The sequence below is a fragment of the Anarhichas minor genome, unplaced genomic scaffold, assembly GCF_050575085.1.
Source record: "Anarhichas minor isolate MPS153535 unplaced genomic scaffold, ASM5057508v1 ptg000023l, whole genome shotgun sequence".
NCBI classification, from domain to species: Eukaryota; Metazoa; Chordata; class Actinopteri; order Perciformes; family Anarhichadidae; genus Anarhichas; species Anarhichas minor.
The window spans coordinates 1,009,887-1,015,886 of record NW_027466469.1 but is presented as its reverse complement, the minus strand read 5'-3'; positions in this window follow the sequence as shown (position 1 = coordinate 1,015,886).

Below are 6,000 nucleotides of genomic sequence, written 5' to 3'. Positions count from 1 at the left end.
TCTGCGGGGGGGGGGGGGCCTGCACTTTTCAGTGAGTCTGGGTCTTGCAGCCTGGAGAGCTGCAGGCAGGGGCCAGGAGAGGGAGGGGGCTCGACACCGTAAAGACCTGACGGCCACAGGATGTCACCTAGGACCTGACTGCATGCAGGACAGATAAAGCAAAGACAGACAACAAGGTCAGGTAAACCGGAGACATGATTCAGCACTCAATACTTCTGCCATTAAGTCCGGAGATGTCAGGAATGCTTTTAACAACTGAAAATAGGTGCAAATGAAGCCGCCCTCTGAAACAATGTCAGTAGATTTGATATGACTTATGTAAAGTTATACTGTCCTGAGAAGGCAATCGATGCAACAATGAATCAGCTCATGGAAACTTGAGGCTGACAGTCCTGCTCCTTACTCGGGCTAATGAATATGCAAATAAGCCATCCGCCTTGCATATAAATTGCTTCAATGCAGGTAAACTCTGGGGCTAACTGGCACATAAAAGCATACGGACACTCGTAAATTAGGACACTGATCTGCTGCAATGGACAAAACCCACTGAAATGAATGGAACTAGCTTTTCTGCAGTAAAGCCATGCATGGATATGGCAATGCAGCAGGCACCGAATTCATACAGACAGCATCCTGTCTAGAATATCATAGAAATCCACTGCGGTCTGAACACCAAATGTATGAGACGCTTTCGAGATGTACTGCTGTACCAAACAAAACACACACACACACACCTCATACTAACTGACTTCAGTTTTGTTTTGTTGGAGCATTTTAGTCTTGAAATGGTGCCCGTCTCTGAAATATTCAAAAACATCTATAAATAATTTATCCAAGAGAAAAAAAAAAATGTATCTCTTGCCTGCATCATCTCCACTCACAGAGTGGCAGCACCGTTTTCCAAAATAACATCCTTATGAAACATACAACAAATCTATAACTGCTTATGGCCTAATATCACAAAATGCCAAGACTTTAAAATATATATTTATATATATTTGAAATCAGAGATGATAAGCTGCTTTATCTTGATCTTCAACATACCTGCAGGCATCTTTTTCATATCTGGTGGGAGTTGATGCTCCCGGTACCAGGAAGGTGAATAACCAGCTGCGACAATCAGGTCTCCAAAGTGGGTAAAAAAAAAAATCCAATGTGGGGCAGTCGATGATAGTCACCTCATGTTGTCTGCAGCATCCTTGCAGTGTACACCGGGTACAGTATGTGCGGGTGTGTCCTCGCTTTCCCCTCCCAGACTCCTTTCCTCCGGGTAGGCTGTTGTGGGATGGCGATTGGCAAAAAAAAAAAGAAAGAAAAAAAAAAAGGGCGGAGGGAACCGATCAAGGAGGTGCTGGTGCTTCCCTTACTAACCAAAAGGTGCTGGGATCAGCAGAATGATTTGCCTCCGCTGTTGCCCTCCGCGCCAGCGTGACTGTCACGAGCTGTGGCTGCAGACAGCCGCAAAGGTAAATGGTCCTGATGAGGTGCTCGGAGAGGCAACATCTGCAAAGGGAGGGAGGACAAAGCAAGGCGCGGAGGAGGGAGAGGGCTTCAAAAAAAAAAAGAGGGCTATCTAATCTTATGACCAGGATTTAATAATTAGACGCGTTCTGGGACACGTGCATCAACAATGAGTTAATCTTTTCATGTCGGCGTGAGAATAAATCTGCAATCACCAATTTACATGTTTATTTCTTATTTAGGCATGCCACGTGAATCACCATCAAGACTCCCGTGTGTGCGCCGCAGATATACGCTCGTGCGAGTGCGTCCAAACGTTTAGAGCACGCGGACACAGTTCTGAGAGTATCCTAATAGCCGACACGGTGAACAGAGCGGCGTCTTCAGACACTGACTTGAAACGACATGCATGAAAGAATCGCCCAACGTATAGGGGGCTACGAGAATGCGCAATAACAGTGAGCCAGAGCCAGAACCCAGCGCGCGCGCGCGCGCGCGCGCACACACACACACACACACACACACACACACACACACACACACACACACACACACACACACACACACACGAATATAAAGTGTTCTTTTATTGATCCTGCATGGTCTCTGCTCGGCAGGAGGTGAGAGAGGTTGTTTTTTTTCTTCCGGTGAAAGACTTCTGGGTGAAACATATTTCTGTAGCAGTCAGCAGTGGCCGCTGCATGGTGTTTAAATGTTATATAGTGGAACCTGCATTCGGACACTGCTGTGCATACCAAGAGCCGTGCTGGTGATGGAGCAGGCAAGAGGAGAAAACACAAGGTGCTCTCCATCTGCACTGAAGCCTATAGCACCACTCCTTATCCCTTATCTGCAGTGTGGGCAGTTTAAAGCGGTACACATCTCCATCATTGTTCAGCAGCACTGCTGTTGGCCAGCTGGTTTCAATGCCAAATAGGCAAATAAGTATGTATTGTAGTTTATTTTAGCGAGATTAGACCCATATACAAGGTTGAGTTATAGGAGCTATTTTAATAACAAGTAAGCTGCAGCTGTTTATTTTGGAAACTACTTTGGAACGTTCATTGGCATTGTCCCACACACACAATGTTTTAGTGGGGTGTCTTCCTCACTCATGTCTTTTCCAGGGCTTTATTGCTGACATTATAATAACATCCAGAGGCAACAACATGAATTCAAGTTTGGTCTTGTTACTCTTGTTACAGCAGTTATATTCCCTTTCCTGGCGACAAGCGGCATCGATAATAGATAAGAGGGTGACGAAAATAGAGCAAAACCTCAACATTGTGCTCTGCTATATTCAAAACGAAGATCAAAAAGATCAATAGTGAATCTTTCCCCTGCTATCAATGCTGGAGCTGGGAATCAAAGCACCGTGGCCAGAAGGGACCTCCAGAGAAGCCAAAGGTCAGCGGGAATCCCTCGGATGTGAAGGGGAGGAGGTGAACGAGGTAAAACGGGGGTGGGGGGTGAGGCCAGCCGGATGATTTGTGTGAGACTCGGCTTTGCCAAGGTTACTCCTGGCAGATCCGAGACCACCACGGCTCATCCCTTCTGTCTGTCTGTCTGCCTGCTGCCACACATGTGCAGATATACCTCTTACTATCTTTTAATGGCTTTCCCAAGTTCCTCATGACAGCACGCAGCCATTATTTATGACCCGGGGCCCGTTACAAATACTGTTAATTCAGGCTCTAAAGCTCAGTTCACTTTGCATTAGCAGGGCTGCTTTAATTAAAAGCGAAGGGTCCCAGCACTCAAAATGCTGTGCTGTGTTTTTGTCATATGTGGGGACATGAGAATGGGTGCAATGGTTGGCAGAGAAGGTGTCAACGAGGAATTTGTTTCCAAGAGGTATTGATTTCAGGTCTCCATCAGATGCTGTTTTGGCGAAAGGAACAGAGGGCAGAGAACATGATCTTGAGGACTGAAGGGTCATTATCACTGAGCAACCAGTTGAACGCCATGTTGTCTTCACTCTGCTGTCGTTTGATTATTTTACGAATAAAGGCATTCGTTCTCAATTGTTGATCAGCCAAGGACCCCTTACAAGATAGAGTACACGCCAGTCGCAGAATAAGACGCAGGCTATTTTATTCCAGTCTTTATTTATGTGAAAGAACAACACAAGAGAAATGTGTTACAAATTTAAAAATATGAATTATTATTCATTGAACTATAAAGCCTTTTATACCAAAAATAATGAATCTGAACAGTTTTCCGACCCCCTGGCAGAGTGCCACAAACCCCAGACCCCACTTTGACATCACTGGTGTATATGGTACCAGAGTTTCCTTCTTACGTTGTGCCCACCCTCCGGTTCCCCCTCAGGTTACCTCTGCCAGCACTGTTGCTGTTGTGTGCACTGTTCGTGCTGTTAGCACCGTTAGCTGCTAGCCCCCGGCTCAGCCGTCTCCGTGTTGAAAGCGTTGAGTCAATATGCTTTGAATTCCTGAGACCCTTTAACTCGGGGGTATTCAATTAAAGTTCAACGATGTCCAGAGAATTTCCTCATGCGAAGGTCCGGAACATCACAATAATGTCTGATTTAGCCGAGTAGCATCACGTGAGTTTGTTTACAACGCATGTAATTGGTCGGTATGTTTCCTGGACCGCTGAACGAGTGCCTTAAAGGCTAAAAAATCTGCACCGGTTAAATAGAAGCGCTCCGTAAAAATGTAATAATTCTCAATTATCGATCAGTTATAGGTCCAGGTCCAGAGACAACTGCATCTGGGTCCGGACTCGGACCACGTTCCACCTATATCAGTGACCCCTGCTTTAACTTCTCAAATGTAAAACTCATAACAACTGTGTCAGCACTGCTCTGCCTCAGTGCTCTGGACTGCAGCGCACTTTTTAAGGTCTGTTGTAGCTCTTTGCTCCTTGACACTGCATTGCAGCAGCCACAGGTTTCAAGCACACACGCAGTATAAATATCCTGTGTATATTTCCTCATTAGAGAATTCCCATGCAAGAATCATCACCATATTTAATGAGAATCTTATGCTAAATAGATCCCATGTGTATTCTGACGAGAGACACTTAATCAATAAATAAAGAAGTGTGGCTCAGGTAAACAAATATATAGCGATGCAGCTCCTTCTCTGAGCCCCTGGAGCTAACAGTACATCTGAGGCAGAGACAGGAAGAGATGCAGATAAAGAAGGGAGGGATAGGGAAGAGAGAGAGCTTTGTACAAAGAGAGGGTGGAGAAGAAAAGTGAGGGAAAGGAGAGCGTCATGCTCATCAGATCGAGGCCCAGCAGGATGAGAGCACACACTGGAAAAGAGCCAGACACCAGGAGAGACACAAGGACACTGGTCCACTGCGGTATACTGCCAAGCTGCTTCTCTCACTTATACCCGGATAACCTCACAGAGGTCTGCACCCACCCGCTGCAAGAGCTAATTATCTACACTCACAGGTCTGCAGAATACCATGTGGACATTTTCCTCATAGTGACAGTGTGTGTGCAAACGCATGCTGCCGATCTGCAATTCAAAAGCTACAGCATGAAACATCGGGCTGAAACAAACACACGCGTTACTATACGGCTTCTTCATTTGTATCGACAGCTGCAAAATAACAAACAAAACATAATAATCGAGGCTTCATTGAATTCAGTGAACTATCCCGACGCTGAAGGACTGTGAGTCAGTCAGTGAGGGAGTGCCACTGCTGCAGGGATACCCTTATGCTGCAGGCCTTTCACACAATGTGTCTGCATGACTGAGCGAAATTCAATTCAAGGTAAGTGCTTGCTACAGGAACACTGCAGGTTGTATTACAGCAAGGTCACTGGACAGAAGATACCATTTATATGAGGGTGAGAGGACGAATATGAAACTGATTGTGTGTCTGTGACAATGAGCTTTTCACATGCACAGCGAGGCTCTGTAAAGGGAAGCGGCTGACTTTATGCATTGCATGCAGCAGTGACTTATTGCAGCATATTGCCCCCCCCCCCCGAGTATGTTTAGCAAATACTGGTTTTGCTCCCTTTTCTGGTTTTAGAAAGCGCACAAAATAATGTGGCATCAAAAGCATGAGCCCTATTCAGATCTGCTCATCATCATTTACCAGAGAATATAGGTTCGCTCTGTTTGTTTTGCCGCAGATGCACATTATGGGATTTGTGGGATGCACAGTGACAGCAACTGTGTCTCTCTCCTCTGCTTTTTTTATTTGCCAGTGACTCGAGGAACCAAAATATTTGCCTCAGCCTCGTGCGGCAGTCAATTATGCAGTCAACACTGCGAAGCAGCCGCTCTCTGTGAAGGATGAGCCGACCGGGGCTGCACGGTTTGGATCAACACCAAAACTTCACACACGTCTGACTTCTCCCTCCAATATTGACCTTGTCAAGGGTAAGGTGAACGGACTGCTGGAAAGCGCCTGAAAGCACCACAGAAAGTGCCCAAAGTCAGCATTGTCACTGTATCTGGGTGAATCTTGTACTCAGCCTCATTCGGTTGCTACGGAGACCATCTCCAGGGGCAGCGGTGGGAGGAGGCTGGGCGGTGACATCATGCTCAC